The sequence below is a fragment of the Panthera uncia genome (assembly GCF_023721935.1).
Source record: "Panthera uncia isolate 11264 chromosome E2 unlocalized genomic scaffold, Puncia_PCG_1.0 HiC_scaffold_19, whole genome shotgun sequence".
In the NCBI taxonomy this organism is placed as follows: Eukaryota; Metazoa; Chordata; class Mammalia; order Carnivora; family Felidae; genus Panthera; species Panthera uncia.
In genome coordinates, this window is record NW_026057588.1 from 2,118,819 (window position 1) to 2,132,251 (window position 13,433).

At 42.3% G+C, this 13,433-nt stretch overlaps 1 pseudogene; it reads right to left on the minus strand.

The window, feature by feature from the left end:
* Nucleotides 1–3,190: 3,190 nt before the first annotated feature.
* LOC125916088 (zinc finger protein 239-like) lies at nt 3,191–6,308 on the minus strand (annotated as a pseudogene).
* Between the last annotated feature and the right edge of the window lie 7,125 nt (nt 6,309–13,433).

Consider the following 13,433-nt stretch of genomic DNA (forward strand, 5'->3'; position numbering starts at 1 on the left):
TGGATTGCTATGGTGGAAAAAAAGATAGATTAGCATACTCCTGGCACCTTGGAACTCCAGCTACAGTGATATCACACTGGCGGTTTTCACTTGGCCACGGTGGGAATATTTACACTGGGGAAACTGCACACACTACAAATGATGGCTTGATTTATTTTATTGTGAGGTATTTAGTCTTATGTGATGGAGAACATGTTAGTGCATGTTAAACTCTAAAGTATATGCTGTGTGTGGCCACTGTATTGTGTATAGCAGAAGATGATTTAGGAAATATTCTTCTGGTATTTAAAAGCAACTCTTTTTATTGCAAAAATGTCACATCACTAAAGAGTGAATAAAGTTCTGAATAAGTCTTTGTTGTTTCATTCTTTTATATATATCTTAAAAACTTGGCGAAAGTATAAAAAAGACATTTTGCCAAAAGGGACGTACAGCTGGCAAATCAACAAATGAAAAAATGCTCAACATCATAAAATATCTGAGAAATACAGTTTAAAACCACAGTAGGACACTGCTACACAATTATTAAAAGGGTTAAAGGTTTTAAAAAGATTAACCATACCCACTACTGCCAAGGATATGGAAGAATTAGAAGTTCCAAACACTCCTGTTAGGAATACAAAAGGAAACAACTATTTTAGATCACAGTATGGAGTTCGTTAAAAAGTTATATATCCACTAACCCTGTAACTCAGACATGTACTCCAAAGTATTAACAAAAGAAAAATGAAACCTATCCATATGAAAATCTGTATTCAAACCTCTGTAGTTTTACCTGCAACAGTCAAAAACTGAAGACAACTCGTATTCATACAGATGAATGCGTAAACTAATAGTGGCAAATCCACAGAACAAACACTTAATGACTTTAATAATAAAGTTTCAGACAATGCAGATGAATATATTGTAATGGAAGGTAAATCAATATTTGACTACAGAGCACAGTGACATCATTAAAGATAAGTGTGGGGGTGAGGGATAGGTTAATTACAAACATGATGGTTTCATTTATTTATATATAAATGTCAAAATTTATCAAATTACTTTTTGAAAATATATTTTATCATTGATGCCTCATTAACATTTTAAAAATATAATTCGAAAGAAATTTGAATGTCCTATTTTAAGAATCCCTTACATTGACTTCATCATCTCTCTCCTCATGCCCTGGGAAGGGCTTCTTGCCTCAGTGGCCAAAAATTAAGTGAATAATGAAGACTTAGCACCAGATTCAGTAGGAATCCTGGCTGGGTCTTAAGGTTCCCATAACTTGAAGAAGAGCTATCCCTTCTCTCTGTACTCATATTTTTCTCTGCACGGAAATGGCCTGGAGGACATCCCAGAGAGGCTACAAGAATCCACAAAACTTTTAGATTATTTTATCCCACTGTGCCTTATGCTATAGAAGATTCACAGTTCAGGTCAGAGAAGTTCTGTATCTACCAATACTTCACAGCTATAGTGATTGGAACATTGTGGAAACCCCTTTAAAAAACACATTCTAAGCACTTTGTTAGTATCCTCCTCTTACTATTAATGTGTGTGTGTGTGTTTTAAGTTTCTTTTATGTTTTTTTTTTTTGTGTGTGTGTTTGTTTTAGTAATCTCCACACCCATCGTGGGGCTGAAACTCACAACCTGGAGATCAAGAGTCACACACTCTTGTGACTGAGCCAGCTAGGCGTCCTTAATCTAGTGTTTCTGTGACAATTATAGTTACCCTTCTAGTCTTACAATGATGCTACCCTACAGAATTTTGAACATCAAAATTTGGCCCACGACTCCACTGCAAGACCTGGGAGGTTTTCCTCACCAGTGCTGAGCCCAAGGCAACATTCCCTGTGAATAATTTCATGGTGCTCTCAGAAGCAGCACAGGAGTCGTGAGAACTGCCCCCTCCTCAGGTACCTCTGAACCCAGAAAATATTATGGCATTCAGTCTACAAACTAGGCCCAGAGATCTTGAAGGTTTTCATTGGAGGCCTTGGGCAGCAATGCAAACAAGGGCAAACCTGGAGAACAACTCTCTGCCATCATACTGTCACCTCTGAGGCACACGAAGCTTGGGATCCCAACAACAGGTTATTCTTTGTGTTTGTAAAACCCAGCTGTTTTTCAAATCATCCCATAGAGTGAACAGAACTCCAAGATTAAAGGTAGCTTAACCAATAAAGGCTCTATTATCATACAAACCAGAGCATTGGGAGTCAAGTTACTCCTGTATCGGTGACTTGATGGCTGGGAACCTCCATCACGGAAGTCACATGAAACCAATAATATCCCCAGAAAAGGCAGTCAGTCTATGTTGTCAAGTTAAGAACAGAGTCCACTAGGCCAAAAATGGGTCAGGTACAAGGCACAGCTTATCAAAGAGAGAAAAAAAGAGTGAGTGCTGAGACTTCTCAGTAATCCCTGCTGTGAATGGAAACACCAAGGTTCCCTTCCCTGAACACACTGGATTGGGCGAAAGATGCATACTATAGGCACCTGCCAGGTAGTAGAGGTGAAATGGCTTTTTCCGCAGAAACCACCCGTGGCATAAATCTGGAAAGGCCATGGGCAGGTTAAAAAGTGCAATGCAGCTCCAACATACCTGGGATTTTTGTGTTTGGATGAGGTTCGATTCAGGCGGCACTGTCATTAGGGATCGCCCCAAGTTTTGATATATGGAACAAAAAATTGTACTTGCTTGCACATTAAAGGTGTTTTCACCCATGTGAAATTTGTGGTATGCAGAGAGTAAAGGCCTTGGGCTTCTGGCTTTCTCACATTCATTGCATTTGTAAGACCTTGATGTGGTGTGAACTCCCCTATGTTTCATGAGGCTGGAATTTTTATTTTTTATGTATTTTATTTATTTTTAATGTTTATTTTTGAAAGAGAGAGAGAGAGAGAGAGAGACAGAGCACAAGTGGGGGAGGGGCAGAGAGCAAGGGAGACACAGAATCCAAAGCAGCTCCAGGCTCTGAGCTGTCAGCTCAGGCTCAAACCCACAAACTGGGAGATCATGAGGAGCCAAAGTCAGATGCTTAACCAACTGAGCCACCCAGGTGCCCCGAGGCTGGCGTTTTTAGTAGGGGATTTCCCACATACAATGCACCCATAAAGTCTTTCTCCAGTGTATGCATTTTGGTATTTTAGGAGCTTGAAACTGTAGGTATAGAATTGCACACATTCCTCAAACTATAAGGTTATTTTCCAGTGTGAATTTTCTGATGTGTGGTAAGGGTAGAGCTTTGACTAAAGGATTTCTCACATTCACTGCACTGATAAGGCTTTTCTCCAGTGTGAATCCTCTGATGTTGAAGGAGCACAAAATTTTGATGAAATGATTTCCCACATTCACTGCATTCATAAGGCCTTTTCCCAGTGTGAACTCTCAGATGGTAAAGGAAAAAGAGCTTTTCTCAAAAGATTTCCCACACTCGCTGCACTCATAGGGCCTTTCTCCAGTCAACTTTCTGATGTGTAATGAGGCTGGGTATATGTCTAAATGATTTCTCACATTCATTGCACCAATAAGGTTTTTCTGTAGTGTGAACCCTCTGGTGTTGATGGAGCACAACGTTTTGGCAAAATGGTTTCCCACATTTGCTGCATTCTTAAGGCCTCTCTCCACTGTGAACTCTCTAATGTTGAAGGAGTGCAGAGCTTTTCTTAAAGGATTTCCCACTTTCACTGCACTCATAAGGCCTTTCTCCAGTGTGAACTCTCTGATGTGTAATGAGGCTGGACATATATCTAAAGGATTTCCCACATTCACTACATTCATAAGGCCTTTCGGCAGTATGAACTCTTCTATGTTGAAGGAGTGCAGAGCCTTGGTGAAAAGATTTCCTGCATTCATAGCACTCATAATGTCTTACTTCAGTGTGAATTCTCTGATGTTGAATGAGATTAGAGTTTTGGCTAAAAGATCTCCCACATTCACTACACTCATAAGACCTTTCTCCAGTGTGAACTCTCTGATGTCTAATGAGGTAGAAGACTTGGCTAAAGGATTTCACGCATTCATTGCAAATATGACATCTTTCTCCAGGGCGGCTGTCTGGCACTAAACAAATGTGCATTTGCAGCTTAAAGTTTTTGTGGTCTTCCCTGTTGTAATGAGTATTTTCCTTTGAGAGGCATCCTCACACTTGATTCCACTATTTGACTTCTCCCTGGTGTGTGTGGCCTGTTGATAAAATCCTGAGTCATCCAGGAAGTCCTTCCCAGCCTCCCCGAAGGTGAAGGGCTTCCCTGACACACAGAATTTGCAGTTGTTCACAAATAAGGCTCTCCTTACATTGCTTCTCAATAGTTTCTCTCCAATATCTGCTTTTCGTGCCAATAAAGGTTTGCTCTGAAATAAAATAGTTCCTCACATGCTGCATATATGCATAATTTCTGCCTGTGATGTGTTCCCTGGTACTCAGCCAAGTGAAAAATGTCATTCAAGATCAAGCCACATATCTCACAAGGGTTGGCCTTCTGAGGAGACAGACCTGCCTTGACAGGCCTGATCTGTGAACCCCCTTGATCTGAAACATGCTGCTCAGAAGGTCCTTCCTCATCCTCTGCTCCATGCCAACCACCTGAAAGCAGAGAAACGCTGGTGAAGTACATGTTGACCTTGTGCAGCGAGATGGCATTATTACAAATGTATGTCTGACAAACCCAAGAATGAGTCCATAGGATTAACAGTAGGAGAAAGTGGTGGAGTTCAGGTTGAGGATGAGGCTGATTAGCAGTACTGGCCAACTGAAGATGACAGAATGCGGGAGGCCTTACAAAGTGAAGGACAAAATCACGGGGTGACACAAAGAGAACAGGCAATGTCTATAGCCTATTCCTCTACAAACAACTTTCAGCAGGACCTTGCCTGCTGGTGACACATGAGTGCTACATGGAATGTGGTGTCCAGGCCCGTGAAAATCCAACTGCAACAGAGCTGCTATTGTTCAAAGACTGAGAATGTGCATAGCTTGTGACACAGAGGCCAATGTTGTACAAGACTGCAGATGGACCACGGTGAAAAAGCGTTGAGATGTGGAGTCCAGACAGGTGAGGATTATCCCTGAGAGGTGAGGAGTAAGAGCAGAAGTGACAAGTAGTAGAGTTGACAAGGTGGCCAAGTGTGAAGAATGGGTAAAGACAGGCCAAAATGAGGTATGGGTGCTTCTGCCCAAAGCAAGCAAACAGGTCTCTGGTATGCTTTGTACACAGCTCTGATGCCATGCTTTCCCCTCCCCCAGGTGCCGTTTCTTTGGACCAGGCTGTGTTCGAGTTCATCTTGCAGCAGTTAGATTCCTTTCCATCCTGTGAACCTTTCCCCCACACCTCCTTGATGAGCAACTACACAGAACCTAGATGATTCAAATACTCAAAGTCAGGCCAGATAAGCAGCCCTCACTGGCCAAAAATAATGCAGTACATTATAGAGCACAAGTAGCAAAACTAAATATTACAAAAAGAACTTGCAAGAATAGCCCATGGTCCACATAAGTAATTACCAAGTCAGTGATGGCAATTTCTGGCACAAGAATGAAGAAATGTTAACTAGAGGAACGAAGTAGAACCTAGGGTGGCTTGGATCTGGAAAATTTACCTGGTGATGGGAGAGGCAAGCAAGATGGAATTGATGACTGCAAGTTTCCTGATTCTGGATCATCCCTGTGAGACTAGAAGGAAGAGGTGTTGGGTCTACTTGAGGAAGGAGAGGACAGTGTTCATATCCCAGCCCTACCAACCACAGCACCTATTCAGGGAACTAGGAAAGGAGGCAGTGCCCAGGGTCCTGATGTGAAAAGGGCTGACTTGCCGACGGATAAAGGGTAAGGGGTATGTTTAGGGACCTTACCAAGTGAGATCACAAGTGCCACGTTCTCCAGCATCACATCATGGTACAGGCGTCTCTGAGCCTTAGCAAGGAGACCCGATTCTTCCCAGGAGAAGTACACGGCCACATCCTGGAAGGTCACACTGACCTGTCATGATTGGGAAAACTGAAACTACAAATACCAACTTTCTTGAAGACCTGCAGTCCATTCTCCCATATGTCTATCCTATGCCCACCCTCCTCCCAATTTCCCCAACTCAGAGAAGAAACTAGGCCCTTGGCACTGCTGGTGCTGTTGTCTACTTATGGGACGACTGATTACTAGGCCCAGCCATCAGCAACAAGAAGCAGGTGGACAAATATACCTAAATCGTGAACCTGGCATAGAGGCATTCAACACCCCCTGCCAGGCGATTTTCGGGTAATGCACAAGCCGGCCCCTCACCTGCAGCACACTCCCGCACCCCGTCACGCCGGCGCTCAGACATGGGGTCCCCACCGACGAGCGCCTCCCTGGCCCGGACCCATGGGATTGGGGAGAGGGACGCGACCAGACGCCCTGCGCTCGGGCCTTCAGAGTCTGGCTGGGAGGAGGGCCCGAGGGCCGCGCATTTACCTGAGCCGGGTACCTGGGCGGGCCGCCGCCATCGGACTCTGTGGGTGGACTGGACACCCGGGTGGAAGACCACTATCCCGCCCCGGCGCTGAGCGCCTCCTCCAGCGACTCCTCGGTTCCATCACCGTCTCGACCCTGCGTAGATGCAACTGGAACAGGAGCAACCAAAATAACCGCCACGCACCTTTGTGCCCAAAAGGAAACTCCTGTTACCTTCACAGGCTCAGCGACGCCGTCGTCGACGCGTGGCTTTCTGGGAAATGTATTTTGCCCTGTCCATGGCTGAGATTAGGAATTCACCAGATTCCAGGAGAAAAGTCTTACATCCATGGCGAGAGGCACTGGGCAATGGCGGGCCCCTGTCCAAGGGACATTATGAAAATGGCTAGAGAAAGAGAAGATATCAGGCACTTTTCTCGCTTTGATATATAGACTGCACTTAAGGGTAAAAAAGTCGAAAATGAAGGAAATGTCTTTGTAGATGATTCCTAGGTCATAAAGGTATAAGTCCTGATAAAATTAGGTAGAATACAGACATGCCTTGACAGGTCATGAAATAATGGATTTAACCAAGATCATCAGGCAATTACTTTTGCCAAAAAACTTCTAACAACAACTGGCACAATAGATAACAGTCCAGTAAGCAAACCTGATAGTGGATGAAGAAACCTAGTAACAGTTGCACTCACCGTACAAAGTTGACATCGCAAAACAGAGACACTCAGACTTCAGAGCATCTGTTCGTGATTAAAGTCAGAAGTCCCAGCCCTGCCTATGGAGCCCTGCCTGTGGCCGAAGTTAATCTGGGTTTGATTTATGCCTGTGGTTCTAATTGTACACTAGTTGGAAGCAATGTGATGATGAGACAGGGAAACTGAAGGGACCCCATAAAGGACTGCTTTTTGCTCCTTTTCCTGCTTCTGTTCTTGCTAGGACTTGCACCCCCACCCTACACATGCCTTATAGTACTTATAATGTATGTCCTCCTCAGACAAGGACAAGAAGTTCATGATTACTTTTGAGTTCCAAAGAAGTGACCAGGTGGGGTCATTATGTGTTTTCCAAGACCACTGACTCCAGATACCGTGACATGGAGATCCCAGGCTCCAGGGCATAAGTGATTTATGATCACTTCCTGGATGCTGTTTTGACCAATTCCTGGATGCCTGAGAGGACACATACACCAGACCACTGTCCTCAAAAAAATCCTCATTCCCACAAAAAACAAGACTCCCTCTCCTCTTCTGAATCTCCCAGATGCTCTGTATCTGCATTCTATGTCTTTAATAAACTCTGCTCTCATTTCATCCTGGCTAGTGATTAATTTCTATTCTACAGGAAGCCAAGGAGTCTCTTGACTGCTCCTGTAGGATATCTTCTGGGTCCTTGGGCCCACCCAGCCTGCATCAAGGACATTAAAGAGATGCAATTACATTAGAGAACGTGGGAACTTAATGCCAGACAAATGACCTAGTTATACCATCATACATATAGCAAATATAACACAAGAATGTAGTACAAACTTTTGAAGTAAAAGAGAAGATTCTAATATAAACATAAATTGTGAGTATATTGTTTATGATTTTAAAAATATCAATTATAAAAAACAACTTTTTGAAAAAGTGGGAAAATTGAATCATGACTATAAGTTACTGGCATTTTTTTTTTTTTAGTGTGAAAATGCTACTGTAATTATAATGAAAGAGAACTTGTACTTTACAGACATTGGAAAGACTTATAAATGAAATGATCTATCTGGCATTTTTGATGGTATAAGATTAGGAACATATTAGGAATTATATTACAGTAATTGAGGAAGTACATATTCATACTGAAAGTTGACATATGAAAGCTGAGAATCCTTTTAAAATCACATGAAAAGTTATAATTAACAAGAAATTATAGGTATTCCTACATATAATGAAAGTTAAAAATCAATAGCAGTCCTGTCAGAAGCTTTCTCCTATTTAAAAATTTAAAACAAACATCTTACTGAAATACAAAAAGTTGAAGAACATCAACAACACTCACCTGGATTAAAAACAATTTTTTTTAAGTAGTCTCCACACCCAACATGGGGCTTGAACTCACCACCCTGAGATAAAGAGTTTCATGCTCTACGAACTGAGCCAGCCATGGGCCCCTAAATTCCCCTTTTTGTTCTAATTTCACCATTAAAGAATGTGCCCATAAAACTCTAGGTCCCCATCTTCCAATTCAATAAAAACAGAACCCCAGGCCCATTCTCTCTGCTCCCCCTCTTTGCCTCCCCCTGCCCCCCCCCCCCACCATTTCTCTCTCCCTACAGCAAACTTGCTCTGTGGCCCCAAGTGTGCCATGTGCTTTTCAGGGCCTGTAAGTAATCTTGTCTCTTTCAAAGTTTCCTGATGGTTATCACTGAGGGTGTTTTACAATCATAATAAGAATCACAAGGGTCATTCCAGACATTATATTGGTTATTGACAGGCTGAGACTGGCTAAAACACATGGCTACTATCACCATTTTTGCCACGTTTTCAGGTGTATGTAAACACATATCTGTCATTGCGTATATTCAAAGACTTGTTTTTCACAAGTTGCAAAGTGTTAAGTATATTTCTTTATGCCAGATTCTTCTCCAAAATGATTTTACCATACCATTCACCCAATAGTAGTTTTTAAGATTCACTCATTTCTACCATATTATGGCACTTGGCAATGTCAGCTTACTGGTTTTGCCATGCTAATAAGTTTCGTTTCAGTTTGCATTAAAAAAAATTTTTTTTTAACATTTATTCATTTTTGAGAGACAGAGAGTGAGCAGGGGAGGGACAGAGAGAGAGGGAGACACAGAATCCGAAGCAGCTCCAGGCTCTGAGCTGTCAGCAGAGCCCAACGCGGGGCTCCAACTCATGGACCGTGAGATCACGACCTGAGCCAAAGCTGGAAGCTTAACCGACTGAGCCACCCAGGCACCCCATCAGTTTGCATTTTCTTGATTACAAAGACAGTTTTGTAGGACTAAAAAAGAAAAAAAATTTAATGTTTATTCACTTTTGAGAGAGAGACAGAGCATGAGCAGGGGAGGAGCAGAGAGAGGGAGACACAGAATCCAAAGCAGGCTCTAGGCTCTGAGCTGTCAGCACAGAGCCTGACGTGGCTCGAACTCAACTGTGATATCATTACCTGAGCCGAAGTCAGGCATTCAACCAACTGAGCCACCCAGGGGCTTCTTGTAGGACTTTTAAGTTTATTATTACTCACTAGAGACAGTGACAGAAGAGTGAGACAGGGAGGGACAGGGAGAGAGGGAGAGGCAGAGAGAGAAGGAAAGAGAGAGAGAATCCCAAGCAGGCTCTGCCCTGTCAGCAAGGAGCCAGACACGGAGCTTGAACACACAAACCATGAGATTATGACCTGAGCCAAAACAGAGTCGGATACTCAACTGCCTGAGCCAACTAGGTGCCCGTATTTTGTAGGACTTTCAAAACATTTTAAGTGAGTTTTTAAAAAATTTGAGATATTACTGACATTAAATCTTGATACTACATGATAAACAATTCTAGAACTTTTAAATATCTTCTGAATAGTGCATTTCATTTCCATTTTATAATATTTTATAATTAACAGAAGCCTTTCATTTTAATGTAGTTTATTTTGATGTATCTTTATGATGATGCTTTTTATATCTCCTTTGACAAAATCTGCTTTGTATGTTTCACAAAGGGAATTTCTTCCATGACCTTTTAAGAGCTGTGATTCTTCTTGTACTATAAAACCTTATCCACCTGAAATTAATATTGTACCCATTGCATATCCCATTGCACAGACAATATATTTTTCAGCTACTATTAGGGCTACTGTAGCCACAAGTGTAAATGCAAGTTGAACCTTTGGAAGTTTTACACAGTTTCAACGAATAGTGAATTTGATATCTGTGGTAGGTTGAATAAGGCTCCCATATATGGCAAAAGAAATTTTGCAGATGTGATTTTTTTTTCCAGATGTGACTAAGATAAGAGTTTTGGGATTGGGCGATTGTCTGGGATGGATTAATGTGGATGAGCGCTAAACATACTGACAAAGGTGGGGACAGAGGGAGATTTGACTACAGAAGAAGAGAAGGCAATGTGATGAGGAAGGTAGTTTACTCCACTGCAAGGAAGGTGGACAGCTAGCAGAAACTAGGAAAGGCAAAGAAAAGCATCTCCCCTGGAACCACTGTGCTCACACTTTGATTTAGGTTCAGAAGATTCATTTCAGACTCCTGGCTTCCAGAACTGTAAGATAATAAATTTCTGGTGTTTTAAACCACTAAATTTGCTACAGCAGCAATAAGAAATATCTTAATGCAAAAAAGGGTAAACTTCCTATTTGCTTGTAACAGGAAGCTGTATTTATTTTTTATTCTTATCTTTTTAAATGTTTTTATTTATTTTTGAGAGAGAGAGAGAGAGAGAGAGAGAGAGAGAGAGAGAGAGAGAACGAGTCAGTGGGGGGCAGAGACAGAGGGAGACACAGAATCTGAAACAGGCTCCAGGCTCTGAGCTGTCAGCACAGAGCCCAATGCAGGGCTCGAACCCACGGACTGTGAGATCATGACCTGAGCCAAAGTCAGACACTTAACTGACTGAGCCACCCAGGTGCCAGGAAGCTGTATTTATAAGGCACGGTCTCCACAAGAAAAGTTGGGGCTTTATAGTTTTATATAGGGTATTAGGAAGTTTGGTATTTAGCACATGCTGGGCTTTCAGAAATGGGAGTGTTTAGGGTTGGACAGACTTTTGGCTCTGTTATCACAGGCACTGGAGTACCTCTACTGTTCAGAAGGTTATTGTCAGAAACACGGCCATTGGAGTAAGGTACTTGCTGACTGGCTGTTGGGTAGGGGTCTGGGACTATCCCAGTGTTGGCTGTCTTTCCAGACTGGAATTTATCACTGATTGATTGATTTTCAGAAGTTTAATAATGATGCTGTCCAGCTTTTAGAAGTTGTAGTACTGGAACAAGACTGACTCCAATAGACTGATTTTCAGAACCACGTGTATTGAGGGACAGTTAACTCAAATGAACCGTGGTTAGTTGTTCAGGATTTTGTTAAAAGGACACTCTTTTTTTTTTTCCTTGAATTTGAAAAATAAAATTCAAAACAATTTTTAAAGTTTATTTATTTCTTTTGGGAGAGAGAGAGAGAGAGCGCGCGCACAAGTTGGGGAAGGGCAGAGGGAAGGAGAGACAGATTCCCAAGCAGGCTCCGCGCTATCAGAGCAGAGCCTAATGTGAGGCTCAAACTCACAAACTGTTAGTTCATGATCTGAGCTGAGATCAAGAGTCAGACGCTTAACCCACTCTGCCACCCAAGTGACCTGAAAAATAACATTTTAAATTCCAAATGTCATCTGTTGATCTTCCCGTAGCCTATCCTGCAGGACAAAAATAAAAAAATTGTCTCATTGTTTTCTGTTTTTTAAGTAAGCTCTACATCCAACATAGGGCTTGAATGCACAACCCGAAATCAAGAGTCACATGCTCTATGGACTGAGCCCGCCAGGAGCCCCAGGAATTGTCTTGATCTTTATTTTTAGAGATAAGATTTTCAACTAGTGTTGTCATTTAAATGAGTCAAGTGTCTATTACTGTGGTGGGAAAATAGCCCTAACTGCTGATTTTTGGTGGTGTATTGAAAACAGCTGAACGTAAAACACTTTAGGCATCCTGACAGTGTCAATGAACAATGCAGGACAAAGATCTCTGAAGGTAGGATATTTCCTATATATACACAACTCCTTGAAACCCCACTAATTAAGATAGGGCAGTTGTTCATTGAAAATATACGCGAGAGGAATGAATTACCATGACAACATAGTTTTGCTATTGATTTTTACCATTCTAACGTCCTCTAAATATCCTCTTTCTCTCTCCCTCCAACTGTTCCATGTTTCCAGGAGAGAAAAAAAGAATCAAAACTTGTAGACAAAGCTTTGACTGTGGTCAAGATTTCAATACAGACATGTGCTCAGCTTCATTCCTTTGTTTCTCATACTTCAGTACTCAGAAATTTTTTCAGCCATAATCTCAACTCCCTGTTCAGAAACCTACCCCAAAATATCACGTGAAATAGTGATTACTTCACAGGAGGATATGTGAGACACCTCATGGTGTCTCAAACATTTGACAATGACAGACCCTGTCCAAGCAGGAAATGACCTTGAAATGGTTGCATTCCTTTTCGACAGGTCTCAGATCTTAAAAGCAATTCTATGTATCTTAGGATATAGAGTAAAAAATATTATCTGGAATAAAATGTCCCTTGCTGGGCTGGTACAATCACCAATTGATTATACAAGCTGGAGAAAACTTTCCTGAGGAAATCTGTCCACTGGCTTCACAGCTGCTCAACATCCCTTTTTTCCCTTCCACTCAGTGGCCCTGTCTGGTCTTTTCTCTCTTGTCCCTGACCAGAACTGAAGTTCACAAAACTGATCCTAAAGCTTCGCTGTGTATGTATTTAAAAAGCAGCCGGGTGATACTTATTAGCTCCCACATATGAGTGGACAGAGAGATACGGTGTGGTGTTGTGTCCTTTTGGCTTTGTGGCTTTGGGGAACATCTGAAATAACGTCTACAAACATTTCTGTAACCCGTCCGGAGTACACTCCACGGAATCCGGGTCCTGCCCCTTCCTCGAAGAGAGCGGGTACCATTTACCACGCCCTTCGCTGTGGCCCTTTGCTTTTGCCAGGAACCTCAGCCCAGGACCATTTGTCTTGTTGCATCCACACGACTCCTGAAACAGAATGCTACAGGCACCAGTGACAGTCACAACAAAGTTTATTACAATGAGAGGCAAGGCCGACCGATCGGGACCAACACTCTTGATAAGAGTGCGGCCCCGAACAGCCGGGGTACAGAGTTTTTATAACCGATCACATCGTTTTATCATCACCTGGGAACAGAACAAAGAAACAATTTCCAGATGAGTTAGAAACAGTTGCCTAATGAGGTGTTTACTTTAGAC